This window comes from Macrosteles quadrilineatus, unplaced genomic scaffold (assembly GCF_028750875.1).
Source record: "Macrosteles quadrilineatus isolate MER2022 unplaced genomic scaffold, UCM_ALF_1.0 Scaffold_9__3_contigs__length_116548681, whole genome shotgun sequence".
NCBI classification, from domain to species: Eukaryota; Metazoa; Arthropoda; class Insecta; order Hemiptera; family Cicadellidae; genus Macrosteles; species Macrosteles quadrilineatus.
The window spans coordinates 96,267,326-96,283,278 of record NW_026542602.1 but is presented as its reverse complement, the minus strand read 5'-3'; the positions used below and the strand labels follow the sequence as shown (position 1 = coordinate 96,283,278).

The 15,953-nt window shown below is 38.2% G+C and overlaps 1 protein-coding gene and 1 non-coding gene across 2 annotated transcripts in view; both read left to right on the top strand.

The window, feature by feature from the left end:
* The window catches only part of LOC129003227 (zinc transporter ZIP11-like), a 76,511-nt gene that overhangs the window by 25,648 nt on the left and 34,910 nt on the right, over positions 1-15,953 (top strand). The window lies entirely within an intron of this gene.
* Trnaa-agc (transfer RNA alanine (anticodon AGC)) lies at positions 12,273-12,345 on the top strand. Its single transcript has one exon. It is a non-coding gene; the product is annotated as a tRNA-Ala (tRNA).

The window sequence follows — 15,953 nt, the reverse complement described above, 5'->3', positions numbered from 1 at the left end:
TCTTAGATGACGGGTCAACAGTATCTTTGTTGGATTCAGCTACAGCTGATAAATTAGGCGTCAACGGTAGTATTGAACCCCTCACGACATGCTGGTCCAATGCAACCCAACATTTCGACCCAACATCCATGACTGTGAAAGTTAAAATTAAAGGGTTATATGAGGATGAAGTATTTACATTAAACAATGTACGAACCCAGTCACCATTGGACTTACCAAAACAAATGGTGGATACTGTCAAACTGAAAAAGAAGTGGTCTCACTTACGGTCAATTGTTCAACCTTTACCGTCAACAAATTTGAAACCTACAATACTTATAGGTCAAGACAACTGTGACCTTATTCTAGCAAGGAAAATAATTGAAGGTCCTCCCAACTCTCCAGTCTTGTCTTGGAGCCGTTTAGGCTGGACATTGCACGGTAAATGTCATGAACACATTGGGCGAGTAGATAGTCAATTCACTTTAACGTCTTTTGAAAGTGAAAAACTTCATGATATTATCAAACATTCTTTTGAAATCGAGAATTATGGCGTGTCCCTAGTAGAAGATGACAATGTGAAATCAGTTGAAGACGAAAAAGCCCTCAAGATTTTAGAAGATACGACCAAAAAAGTAGGGAATAGGTATGAATCCGGCCTACTATGGAAGTCAGAAGACTTTAAATATCCACCGAGCTATGAAAATGCGCTGAAAAGGCTTAAGGGTATTGAAAGGAAGATGGCAAGAGACGAAAACTTTCATAACAAATACAAAGCCAAGATCACTGATTATGAAGAAAAAGGTTACATCAGAAAACTACGTGATGACGAAGCTAATGTTATAAATGACCGGACTTATTATCTGCCTCATTTTGGGGTAATAAATCCAAACAAACCTGACAAACTGAGGTTAGTATTTGACGCAGCTGCTAAAGCGAATGGTGTGTCATTCAATGATGGTTTGCTTAGTGGTCCTGACCTTTTGAACCCTCTGCCAGCAGTACTTCTCAAATTCAGATTAAGAAAATTTGCGATCGCAGGTGACATACAAGAAATGTTTCATCAAGTACGTATCAGAAAAGAAGATGTCGATTCGCAAAGGTTTCTATGGAGAGAAGATCCGAACAACAAACCAGATACCTATATCATGGAAGCAATGATATTTGGATCAACGTGTTCCCCGAGTACTGCCTTGTATGTAGTAAACAGCAACGCCAAGAGGTTTCTACAAATTTACCCAGAAGCAAGTAAAGCGATCCTCTGCAGTGAATACATGGACGATCTACTAGACTCTACTGATACAGAAGAAGAAGCTAGAATTAGAATACAACAGATAACAGAAATTCACAAGTCCGGAGGTTTTAAAATCTGTAACTGGTTGTCAAATTCAAAAGAAATTTTACTTGAAATACCGGAAGATTTGAAGACAAACTCTACAAAACTACTGCAACCTGAAAGTCGTCTACCTACAGAACGTATCCTCGGAATGTGGTGGGATGCTGAAACTGACCACTTTTCATTTCACCGGAACGCCGAAAAGGTACAGTTAGTTGAAACAAGGTATCCGACCAAACGAGAAGTTTTAAGAGGAGCTATGTCCATTTTTGATCCATTGGGATTAGTTGTACCTACTACTATAAAAGGGAGAATGCTTGTTCAGGACATTTGGCGAACAAACATAACGTGGGACGAAGTTCTTTCGATAGAACTTAGTAAAAAATGGCAAGACTGGCTACAAGAAGTAAAATGTCTGCAGAGCTTCACCATACCTCGATGCTATTTTAACGTCAAAACAATTGAAGAAGTTGAACTCCATACGTTTGTTGATGCTAGTGAAGAGGCCTATGCAGCAGTTTCATATCTACGCCATGGATGTGCCAGAGGTACTTACAAGACCATGCTTGTTATGGCACGTGCCAAAGTAGCACCACTCAAACAAACAACCATTCCCCGACTAGAACTCCAAGCTGCTGTTCTTGGATGCAGAATAGCTTGTAGCATCATAAAAGACATTGACTTAACTATTTCTCGTCAGATATTTTGGTCAGATTCTGTAACAGTTTTGCACTGGCTGAAATCCGACCCTAGACAATTCAAACAGTATGTTTCCAATAGAATTGGAGAAATTCAAGATTTGTCTAAACCTGAAGAATGGAGATGGGTTCCATCAAAACAGAATCCGGCAGATGTTGCAACTAGAAGTAACAAAAAGTTTACATCAGCCATGCATTCTGAATGGATTCACGGACCCTCATTTCTAATGCGAGAATCTAGTGACTGGCCAATACAACCGTCCACACTACAAGTCAAGGAAAATGAAGAAAGAAAGAAGAAATTCGTCGGAGTTGTGAACAGTGATGAAACCCCTCCTCTTCTGACAGTTGAAAACTTTTCTTCTTGGGAAAAAGTGACACGTGTATTAGCATGGATACACAGATTTGTTAGCATGCTAAGGTCCCATACTACCACCACCACCAAAAAGAAACTGAAAACGGTCAACGTAGATTTTGGAAATATACCAGAACTTCAACCAGAGGAAATTCAAAAAGCTGAACAGAACTTGATATCAATGTCTCAAAAGGCAAGCTTCAATGAAGAAAAGAATTTACTGCTGAAGAACAAACCGCTACCAAAGTCCAGTAGAATATTCTCTTTAAATCCCTTCATTGATCAGTCTCTAATAAGAATGTCGAGTAGAATATATTGTGACGGTCCAATTTCGTCCTGGGACAAAATTGTACTGTCGGCCTCGGATAGCTAATCTAATTGAGTTAGTCCAGGGTTAGTGGTAATGATAATAGTATTTAGTTTTAAAATATGGGCTCAGATATGGTCGTTAAAGCATCAGCTTTCAGTAAATGACACATTCATCACTGCCCGGGTTAGACCCTAATTTAAACAAATTAGTAATTAGGTGTTAATTCCGTGAGTGAAACACTGGTCGTAATTAACTAAAATCTTAACTTCGAAAATAAAATAAAACCTCTACTTACTGGATATACCGTGTTTCACTTTTGGAATTAAAACCAATTATACTTACAATTAACCGATTCGATTGTCGCGGGTCCACCGAGCTATTTCGCCCTGGCCTAACACCTACTATTCGACGACACCAGAGTTATTTCACCACTGGCTAATTACCGGGCTATTCCGCCCTCGACCTACGGTTTCGCGATGTATATGCGCGGATCCGAGAGCTATTCCGCCCTCGGCCTAACACCTAGTATTCGACGCTACCAGGGTTATTTCACCACTGGCTTATTTACCGGGCTATTCCGCCCTCGACCTATCGTCTCGTTATATCCGCGGGCCCGAGAGCTATTCCGCCCTCAGCCTAACCCTAGTACTAGTATTCGACGCTTCCAGGGTTATTCCACCACTGGTTATTACCGGGCTATTCCGCCCTCGCCCTACCAGGGAGATGTTGCTAGCTATTCGCCCAGCACTCAAGTCCGACTGTCCCCTGTCCTGCGCGGCTTTTATAGGGGTCGCGACGCTAGCGCAGTACGTGGCCGCTCGGAGAACTAATGACCTTGCGCGGGACATTTGAAATCGTCTGAACGCTCGCTTTCTGATCTCGTAATATTTTAACCATTACAACATAGTTCACCAGAAATAAGCGAAGAACAAAAGCATCCTATCATTTTAGACGGCAAAAGTCATACGGCTAAACTAATCGTAAAAATGTTTCACGAGAAATGTTTCCATCAGGGCATCGAGACTGTTATCAATATGACTAGACAACAGTTCTGGATCTTAAACGTACGATCAGTCGCCAAGAAAGTTCAAAGGAGCTGCATGAGGTGTAGCATAGACAATGCCAAACCTTATCCTCCTCAGATGGCTGCACTACCACAGTTAAGGACCTCAAAAGTGCAACATCCATTCTTCTACACTGGAGTGGATTATTTCGGACCTATCGAAGTTACTGTTGGCCGCAGACATGAAAAAAGATATGGTGTCCTATTTACCTGTTTATCCACTCGAGCAATTCACATCGAAACGGCTCATTCTCTTAACACAGAGAGTTGTATAATGGCGATTCAACGATTCATCAGCCGAAGACCAGTTCCCTCAGAACTATATTCCGACAATGGCACAAACTTTGTAGCTGCAGATAGGGAACTTAGAAACGCTGTAAAGTCACTCAAACATGAAAAGATCCAAAAAGACGTGGTGAACTACGGGATAAAGTGGAATTTCATTTGCCCGCGAGCACCACATATGGGAGGCTGCTGGGAAAGACTTGTTAGGTCTGTAAAGACCGCATTAAGGAGTGTTATGCGCTGCCAGTACCCAAAAGACGAAGAGCTTCAGACATTCATGGTTCGCGTTGAATTTATAATAAATTCTCGCCCACTCACACATGTTTCTCTGGATCCCAATGACCCCGAACCAATCACACCAAACCATTTTCTAAGAGAAGCTTACAAAATTAACCTAAACGAAGACCAACTGTGTAAACGACAATTAGCTCGTGTTAGATCACTCCTAGACAGCTTCTGGAAGAGATGGGTGCATGAGTACCTTCCATGCCTTTCAAGACGGTGCAAATGGCACAAGAAATTGGACCCACCAAAGATTGACGATCTTGTAATAATAATTGAGGAAAACTGTCCAAGAAATACTTGGCCCCTTGGCCGAATCTCGGCTGTCTACCCAGGTCATGATGGCCAAGTACGAATAGTAGACATAACAACATCAAAAGGAACTTATCGCCGGCCTCTGACTAAAGTTGCAGTCCTTACCGTTGGAGGGGAAAAGATGTAATATGTTTCATATTGACTCATTGATTTGTGTTCTTTAATATGTTTAATTTATGCCTGCCTTCTTTATTTTAATTGAACTAACACATGTTTTATTATTATTATGATTGTAAATAATGTCCAATAAATATACACATCTATTTTTTTGTCAAGTCTAAAAGTCTTGTCTGTCTTTAATATTTTTTTACAGAGACGTTTGGGAGGCATGCTCTTTAGCAAGTTCAATATTTCCTTTTAAAAGCTAAAATAACTTTTGCTAACTATCTAAAATAAAAGTGGAAATTGGAAAGTGGTTAAACTCGAATGGTTGGCTACGGTATTCTAATCCAGCCTGATATTCAAATACTTGAAATTTGTACAAATCCTTTTTTGTGAATACTCTTGACCTAAAATGTTGCAGATTTTGTGTAACTTATCTAGAAAGTGAATTCGGAGGATTCTTTCATAAATGTATTCAATATGTTTTCAACTACTAACTAAATAATTCCCTTTTAAATATCTTGCGAATCTGGAGCATTTGTAAAATATTTTCTGAAGAAGAAAATGGTTATGATTATTTATTAGCCCTATAATTAAGAACTCTTAATGACTGTTTTGGGTTATTATTGAGAAGTACGGTATGCCAAACATATTACTGTAGTAGCAGAGTACCCGTTCTTCGTAGGGTTGTCGTATAAGTATAAAATGCTTATTGCAGTTATACTCAAGCTTTGCGTTTGCAATGGGGGGGACACAGTTTAATAAAATTTGCTTCTTTTAATTTACGGTATGTTACAGTATAACACATCTACCATAGCCGTAATGTTCTAGCACTGCACCTAAACAATATAAAAAATAAATTATCAAACATTCGCACAATATCACAAATTATTCATTAAATTAAACACATAGGCCTAAACAAACATCCTAGTAAACAATCCTACTTTGACAGTTCTCATTGTGTATCACAGCTTTTTGTTGCTGCTTAGTTCAAATCAGCCATTTTTATAAATGCAACAAAAATAGCAATAATAGTGCTGCTCCCTTTTTGTAAACCTTATAACTTTAAACTTCAATTATAATAATTATAAATTATATATATAACTTAAATTATAAACTTCTATGCTATTGCATATCATAGAACCAACTTGTTTAGTTGAAAATGCTGACTAAATTCTTTAATTACTTTTAAATATGAACACTCATAAGGTTAACATGGGGAAGTACAGAGCCACTGGGGCGCAGCCTGAAAGTATTTTTGAGATAAGAATAGGCCTATATGTTAATTGGGAATATGAGCTATCATCATGCCAAATTTCAGCCCAGTCCGTCCAGTAGTTAATGTGTGATTGAACTTAAACAAACAAACAAACATACAGGGGATCCCAGACATTCTCATTTCCCCGGACACGTTCTCTTTTTGGGTACCTAAAAACGTCCAGGGGGATTTTCGGTAATACCTTAAAATGTCCGGGATTTAGACTAAAAAAATAAATAAATAAAATTATTCGGGAACGCATAGTAGGCTCTAATCTTTAAACGCCCAGGATGAGAATAAAATTAGAAACTAGAAACTAACTTAAATAAAAATATTATTTGTGTCACTGTAATAATATATTATATTTAGAAGTTTTGTTTCCTTTTTAATCAAATTTTGTGTTTAAAGCTTAATACTGGTAAAATTAACCCAGCTGTCTCTGTCTATGCTCACCACCGCCCAGACCAGCGAATATCTAACTACAGCTAGCTCCTCGTCCGCTTTCTACTTACGTTTACACTCCTACTCGCTTACATTAAAATAATTGTCTTGCTTCTTCTTTTGTCATTCTTGAACGTTCCTAGACCCTACTAATGCCGAAAAGAAAATGTGTATTTTCAGTCAAGTTAAAAAAGGGATTAGTTGCGAAAAAAGTTTACTTGTTCTAAAAAAAATCTACACAACTCAAACCTTTAAGCAGTTGCATCATCCTCCGAAATTGACTGTTTTGTTCTTTAAATACGACTCTAATTAAATCATTTGCTCTTATTGCTGAAGAAACTGCATTTCACACTAGTAAAAACACCACCAGAGGACATGGATTATTTGTACCACCAGACTTCAAAATGTGTTGTTTAAAGACAGTCTAGCAAAACATATTTATAATCCAGTAATTTGATATTAAAAAGGGGGGGAATCCAGTAATCCAGACAAAAGTTTAGGAGTTAAAAGCCTTAGCTGCAAAATGTTTTCAAAGCATTGTTCGTTAACATAAGCATGCCTGATTGAAAATTAAAAGCAAATATTTTAGTGATAGTAAAGAGGCTAGCAAATCGAAAATTCTAGTTTAAAATTACTAAAACTTACAATATAGGCTATGTTTTTAGGAATTGTCAGATAATATTCAGTTTAAAAAATCTCAAAAATTCTGAAAGTTGTAGTAGGCCTACATATCTAAAATAGTATAAAAACTGTTTAAAAGCCCATACAAAGGCATACAAGTTATTTATTCTAAATTTTAAAAAAAATGAGATGACCCCCACCACCCCTCCAAGGTAAGTGCCACGTCATAAATTGTATTCTTTTTTTATGGAGGGTCTCTGTGACCCTTATCAAACATACAAACAAACACACAAACTTTCACATAAAATTTCACTTATATTATAAATTTATAATATTAGTATGAAGTATGATTAAATATATTACTTATTTAAAAATAATAGAAACTAGCTGCCAGCATCACTTTGTGACTTCAAAATCCGTAAGAACTGCATTCTTCAACATACTTCAAAAAATGTTGGGGTAGAAAAAGGCTAAGCTAGTCAGGTTTTCCCCATTTTACAACTAAAAATCGTAATACTTCAGATATTTCTTATTTGATCTTTTTGAACTTGGCATCGTTTGATAGGAAATTTAAAATGCCAAATAAAAGTGTTCTTGTCATTTTTTCATAAAATAAGCCATTTTTTGTAATTTAAGTTAAACAAATTTAAATGACCTATATTTTGAAATTTTATGATGAATCAAGATGAGTTTTTTTTCTAACACAAGACTCTATTATTACCTTAACATACATACCAAGTTTGATAATGATCGGTTGAAAAAGTTTAAAGATAAAAATGTTAATGTGAAAAAACATAATGGTGAAATATCTCGTTAACGAAGAGATTTAGGAAAAAAATGTTTTTCTTGACTTTCTCTTTATTTTTAGCGATAGAAACATTTCCTCTTGGTTCCAGTTTGTCTGTTTACTTACGGGACACCCTGTATAACCGATATTCATAAATTATTGAAAAAATGTCCATTAATTTGACACTTAAATTACAAAAACTGTTCCAAGATTAAAGCGAGCACACAAAATATTTGTAATCCAAGAAACTATTACAAATAATGCGGTTATTGTGAGCTCGCTAACACCTTAATTTTGGACCAATTTTGATGATCAAAGTTCTGATATTTATTATCAGAAGTTTCAAAAATTACCCCTTCTCTGCCTCACAGGCTGTCAAAAATCCAGTCATTTTCTAATGGAAGTACTATGTAAAAAGTAAATGTTTAAAAAAGTTTGCATTTCTTTTAAATTTGTATACACAACTTATAAAACAGTAATTGCTGCTAAGGTTCCCTAGTTTTACTTGAATTCACTAAAACATCACCAACTAACTGTAATATAACCCCATTTTCGTATAAATGTAAACTTTAAAAAGTTTAAAGTTCATAGTTGACAACAATAAATATAGTTGACAAAATAAATATTTGGGGTCGATTTGCTGAATACAAAACTCCAATAAATTACTTTTATAATATAGTTAAGAACTGTAATTAACAATAAAATTTAAAAATAATACGAAAAAGTAAAACTGAATGTAACTTTCAAAATGTCTATAAATGTACAATTCATAATACACATAATACAATGTATAATGTACATTGAATGTATTTATTAATTAAATTACTAGAACGAAATAGCAATGGCTCAAAGAACCTGTTACATGCAAAAAATCCCACACTGATTCTACACCCTTGTTAAAAAGAAAGTTGGCGGAATATAATGGAGTTAACGATTCATTAAAGTAAGTAAGTATTGGAATTGGATTCTCCCGCCACTAAAATTAGTTGTAGAGATTGCCACCAGGACCAGATGACAGCACAGCAGTGGTAGCAGTAAGCAGTCCCGCTATTTTCCGCTAGGTAGTAGCACCAGTGTGGTTCCCACAATGGTAGTAATGTCGTTGTTCGTTGTCGTTGTCGTTAGTTCGTGAGAACACAAGTAGGCAGCGTGCGGCGTATCTTTTGGATATCCTCGCCCTCGAGCCTCGAGCACAACAGAACTAAAAAAATGTACTCGCGTTTCACTTATTGCGAATTGCGATGCGATGGATATTTTGTAGCAACTCACTCCTCATATTCATACACTACAATGTTGACTAATTTTCCGCGCGTTTGCGTCACAATATTTTTAGAGCCGGTCGCATTTATGAAATTTTTTGTCTAAGTATATTTCAATCCGCCTATGGAGTAAAGATTGTTTTTCCTATTTTACATAACGATCCAATAACAAAAAATGTACGTGTGGTTAAGATAACAAATCCTAAATGGAGGACAGTTAAATAAATATCGCACGTACCTACAGGTTTAAATACAATTGATTCGCAAGATCTCTTTACGAAATTACATTACCATCGTTCGTTCTGTACTACATCATCGTGAAGGTGGGCTTCGCTCGGTGATACCACGGTTCACATCATCGTGGTGTCATCTGTACATTTGTCGTTCCGGTGGGCTTCGCTGGGTGATACCATAGATAAAACCATTAGTCGAAGATAAAACATACTCCCCTTGTGTTGGTTAATCTATGGTGATACCACGGTACGCATTATCGTGCTGTACGACATTTATCGTGCTGGTGGGCTTCGCTGGGTGATACCATAGATAAAACCATTAGTCGAAGATAAAACATACTCCCCTTGTGTTGGTTAATCTATGGTGATACCACGGTACGCATTATCGTGCTGTACGACATTTATCGTGCTGGTGGGCTTCGCTGGGTGATACCATAGATAAAACCATTAGTCGAAGATAAAACATACTCCCCTTGTGTTGGTTAATCTATGGTGATACCACGGTACACATTATCGTGCTGTACGACATTTATCGTGCTGGTGGGCTTCGCTGGGTGATACCATAGATAAAACATACTCCCCTTGTGTTGGTTAATCTATGGTGATACCACGGTACGCATTATCGTGCTGTACGACATTTATCGTGCTGGTGGGCTTCGCTGGGTGATACCATAGATAAAACATACTCCCCTTGTGTTGGTTAATCTATGGTGATACCACGGTACGCATTATCGTGCTGTACGACATTTATCGTGCTGGTGGGCTTCGCTAGGTGATACCATAGATAAAACATACTCCCCTTGTGTTGTTTAGTCTATGGTGATACCACGGTACACATTATCGTGCTGTACGACATTTATCGTGCTGGTGGGCTTCGCTGGGTGATACCATAGATAAAACGCACTCCCCTTGTGTTGTTTAGTCTATGGTGATACCACGGTACACATTATCGTGCTGTACGACATTTATCGTGCTGGTGGGCTTCGCTGGGTGATACCATAGATAAAACACACTCCCCTTGTGTTGTTTAGTCTATGGTGATACCACGGTACACATTATCGTGCTGTACGACATTTATCGTGCTGGTGGGCTTCGCTGGGTGATACCATAGATAAAACGCACTCCCCTTGTGTTGTTTAGTCTATGGTGATACCACGGTACACATTATCGTGCTGTACGACATTTATCGTGCTGGTGGGCTTCGCTGGGTGATACCATAGATAAAACACACTCCCCCTGTGTTGGTTAGTCTATGGTGATACCACGGTACACATTATCGTGCTGTACGACATTTATCGTGCTGGTGGGCTTCGCTAGGTGATACCATAGATAAAACATACTCCCCTTGTGTTGTTTAGTCTATGGTGATACCACGGTACACATTATCGTGCTGTACGACATTTATCGTGCTGGTGGGCTTCGCTGGGTGATACCATAGATAAAACGCACTCCCCTTGTGTTGTTTAGTCTATGGTGATACCACGGTACACATTATCGTGCTGTACGACATTTATCGTGCTGGTGGGCTTCGCTGGGTGGCCGCGGCGGAGGTGGCGCTGGTATGCGGCCATTCCTCTCTCGCTGACCCAAATAAACCGGCGCAGACTTGTTAAAATGTCGGCGGAATGCCGTTGTTCGCACGGCTTCTTCTACTGTGCGCGTCGCGTTCGCTTGGCAAGCCCAGCGGTTAAGTTATCTTTTTGGCCGCTAAAATTAACACATTTGTAAAATACAAGTAATATATGCATTTTGCGCCGTTTTTTGTTTTCTCTTGGGGTCTCCTGTGCTGTAAAGAATGCTTTACTACCCAGTTCCCAGGGTCTACATCGCGAACGCACGAACACTGAGTTTCGCTCTGTAATTATTACATAATTAATTCTCCTAATGATAAGCAATTTAGTCTTTTGAGATTTTGCCGGTCTAGTCACGAACGTTTTTGCGGTTCTGTGTGTTTTTCTGCAACGACACTATTTGTAGCGTTAATTGTCATAGTTCCCAGGTACAATGACATTAAATCTATATTTAATCTCATTACTCCATAAAAATAATTTTTCGTGAACGAATCCAAATATTTTCTCGTAAGGAAACCTCTCGTAGGACCTGAATTTATTATGTTATTTTAGTTATTCTATATCCATTTTGTGAAGTAATAATTAAAGTATGTTTAATACTTTATTTTAATAAGCCTACTGCTAAAAAAGAGAAAAATAATTACTACCGTACCATTGGCAATATAGCATTTAATTTTATATTATTTGTGTCCACTTTCAAAAAGATGACTGTCTCTTCAAACTCCCGGACTTGCCACACCAGCAGTCTGATGTAAACATATGGGAGTTGATTTTAGAAAATAGTCTTCCTCTGTTTGTTCCCAATCAAACGCAGTCCTCCATGTTTCTTTCACTTTTATGAATCGTTTGAACATCTGTACTATTCCCTCCTTTTGTATAGATCGTGTAACACAGTGCATAAAACGAATGATGATTCTTGATGTGTTTTGGTCTTCACCATTAGATTTTCTACCAGGCATTTTCCCAGTTGTCGCGAAGTCCCCAACACCCATGCAAACTTTCTCAACGAATACAACCTCGTATCAATACAAGTTTATTTATCGGCGACGGAGGTGACGGTGACGCAGGTTTGCTGTGTTGCTGACGTCACTATCGCACGTCAGACAGTCATATTGTTGCGGCGGCGTGTGTGTTGTCTGACGTTAATTTACAGCTGTAGCTGGCGCCAGTCGCAGTCATATCGCGAACGTCTAGTCGCCACCCCAGCCACGGCCCACGAGTGTAACGCGTAGGGACTTGTTCGACGATAGTATAGAATAGGTTTGCTTGAAAAGAATTCATATACATTGGATATACTACAGCTTGTTGGTATGCAGTAAACAAAAAGTGGAATGGAGGAAATGCTCTATTGTTGGTTGTAAGCTGGTGGCGCAATAAGGGGGCGTAGCTCAGATGGTAGAGCGCTCGCTTAGCATGCGAGAGGTACCGGGATCGATACCCGGCGCCTCCAGGCATACCTTTTATTCAGGTTTGGTTTATTGGTTGGACAGTTTTTGTTTAATATTAGCGAATTTATCTATAGGAGAGCAGCAGAACTATTAGCATTACCATAGGTGGCACGCGGTAAGACCTAGACCCAGTACCAATTTACTTTTTCATTTTGGTGTCTCCGGAGGCTATAAACGCTGTATTCAAATAAGACAAATTTACTCATTTGATCCTATACTATTACCATTATTTAGTCGAAAACACTTTTCTTCCCCGTAGCAGCAAACCCAAGTATACTACTCGTTAAATCTAATGTTATTTGAATGGGGAATAAAGTCTTGTTTATGAAAATATTTGAGTAAAAATCCGATCAAATTGTAATTTGCTTAGTCTGCAGGATTGCTGCGGCAGGGGTATTCATTATTTGACATGGTGAAATGTACTTATTATAATTACTGCAGTGGTGATCAGTATGTCACTTTTTTTAGCTGTTCAAGTGCGTACATCAGGCTCAAAACATTATTACAGCAATTATAAGAGTAGTACAGTATTACTGTATATCATGTTTTAAATACATTAAAATATACTAGGATGATAGTATTGTAAAAATTCTGTAAGCTCACATATTTTTTTAAAGCAGACAGTTCATTTTCTTTGTTAAATTTAAAGCTCTCTTAATTCTTATGCCACTGCCACAGGCTATACTATTAGGTTTGCTAAAAACTAACATTTAAAACTCTCTCTGTTTATTCGAACTATTCACATTCGTCATTTCGTGATTCCAATCCCCATCCAATATAAAAATACTATTTTGGGTAGCACCCATTGATGTTTGCCGCCACCATAGCAGGATTATTTTTTCACTTTCAGTGACAGTGTGAGTGTGGTGGCTGAGTTCGAGGAGCTGGACTCGAAGGTCTGGCACTTTGGATACAGCCGTGTGAAGGGGAGACATTTTTTACTTTTATCTGTTTTAGCGAATTTATTCATTTGTGCATAAGTGCAGTGTAAATACCATACACCATGTCATCAAATCTATTCAAATATATTTACTCAGGGGAACTTACTTTAAGAATAATAGATATCCAGACAAACCGCAGACAAAGAAAATTAAAAAGTGCAAGAAATGCAAACAACTTGTTGAAAGACAGAGAGGACGGGGACGGGTGGCACTGACAGCGACACTAGCGCTGGGGTGTTGCAGCGGAGAACTTGGGAACCTCGGGTCACGGCGAGGGCCGGTTCATTCACGTGTAATTTCATTCATCAGAATATCCGCTGTCAAAAAAATACTAAAACCACCTCTACTGTCCGCGCATCGTTGGCTTCGACCTTCAATATGATCTGCTCAGGAAGAGTAGGCTTAATTGATGTGGCGCGAAAAATCTTTGTCTTCTCGTTGGTTCTATCACGGGTAGTAAAATTGTGTTACACTTTCAATATCTGGTATGAGGAACATAACAAAAATGGTCAAATATCACAACATTTAAATAGCCTACCTTTTTTTATAATTTGTCCATTGTATAGTAAAAGTAGTTACGCAAAGATCACGTAAAGATAGTCGTTATTACACAAGTAGAAGATGCATGAAAATTGTAATGAGGAAAGAGTCTGTGAATTTTCTGCGGAAGTCGGCTGATCAACAATCAAATTGGTCGTTACTAGCTGATAAGTTGGCGTTTTAAGCATTAAACTTTTACTTATTTTCTCTTAATCCTTAAATACCATCGATCCGTTACTTTGATACTCTAGTGGTGTAAAGTAAGTAGGAAACAACGTGGTTGTACTGTACATATTTTCGATTCTTAAAAATGAATTAAAAAGGCTAGTTTAAAAAACTGTTACAGGTAATGTACCTTTTTATTACTCAACTGCATATTATTTTTAGCTTACTATTGGTGCTAGAACATTTTTCCATTATTTTAAAAAAAATACTGGAATAACTTGTATTTTACACCCTAGTTAAAATGCTCAAGGTTTGTCGTTGTAAAAGAGGTTTACATTCATGTAATTAGCCTATATAATTGTTTCATTAAAATAGTCCAATTTGGTTTATAACATTACACCTACAGTAGACTCCCTCTTAACCGGACTCCTCGGAACCGAGGACCTAGTCCAGTCCAGATGACGGGTTTTCTGGTTAAACCGACGTCCCCTAAAACTCGTTAAAACGGACCGTTTAAATGCATACTGTATACGGTACAGTATTTGAATTAAATTTAAGAGAACATTGTATTTAGGAACGTGATCAATGGTCTATAATCTTTCCCACGAGAACAGTACCGCCCACTTCCTGCCGGTCTAGTCCGGTTAAACCGATGTGCTGATAAAAATTGTCCGGTTAAAGAGATGTCATTTCCGCCGAGCGTAGTCCGGTTAAAAGGTGTCTGGATAAGAGGGAGTCTACTCTACCATATTGTGTATGAAATGTTTAAAATGAAAACTTATCGTATTGAACTCCGACTTGGTGTGACAGAAGCCTCGTAAGTTCCCGTAACAGTTCGGCAAACGTCGTACATGATCGGCAATGTTCGGGCAGGATCGAGTGGTCTCGCCACATTCCAGCGGATTCTTGGAACTGGTCAGCACGTCGTCGGCCAGTCCAGGTCCAGTCGCCGATAATTTCCACAAAAATGCGTCCATTTAAAATGCAGCATACCTTTACGTCCACGTGATCGAAGATTAGCCAAATTGAACTTCTAGGGTAATTTTGTTTACGGAAATTGTAGTGAGCGCTCAATAGATAAGCCTCTAAGAGACTTGGTTACTTTTTCGTGCGTGTATTATTACAGTTGGTACTTTACTACATTTGAACACCAAAACTACAAGCACTTATAACAAATCCTTTACTATTTTAAACTTTATCTAAGGCAATGTAACTGTGAAGCGAAGAGTCGAGGGGAAAAGTCTGCTAAGTGTTGGAAGACTACAGACACACACTATATAAGAGTGCCATAAATGCAACTTGAACGAGAAGCGAGGAGTAGAGGTAATGCAGAAAATTCCGCATTGTTGGACTACAGTAATAGTAAGTAGCATGGTCTATTAGACTGTTTTACAATAGTGAGACAGCGACGGCCTTCCTCGACTTCATAGCAACATACCAAATACGCACAATTCAGTCTGGTGCGCTACCCGTTACTCGGAGTCTGATCTACAGTACCCAATGTGTGGCTGTGGCCATCTAAACGTACAGCGAGGTGTAGGGGAATGTAGCAGGACTACAGTAGTGAGACTGCGACGGCCTTCCTCGACCTTATAGCAACATACCAAATACGCACAATTCCGTCTGGTGCGCTACCCGTTACTCGGAGTCTGAACTCCAGTACCCAATAGGCTATCACTTCATTGAACATTCGAGATGGATCGTACAGATAATGGATACTGTATAAACATTCCTAATTTTCAGCGTTCGAGTCGTAGCTTCCAGAAAGTTACTCCACTTCGAACCTGAATAAGTTAGTTGTTTTTGACTATCTACACACTTTGAAAGACAATAGTAAAATCACTCAAATCGTGTTGTTGTCTTCTCGATTACTGTATCTTTTTTGTCTCAGCCCGATAGAAAAGAGGTGTAGTTATCTTTTTTTTTCTCTCATTTATATGCTGATTACGTGTTAATACTTTTCA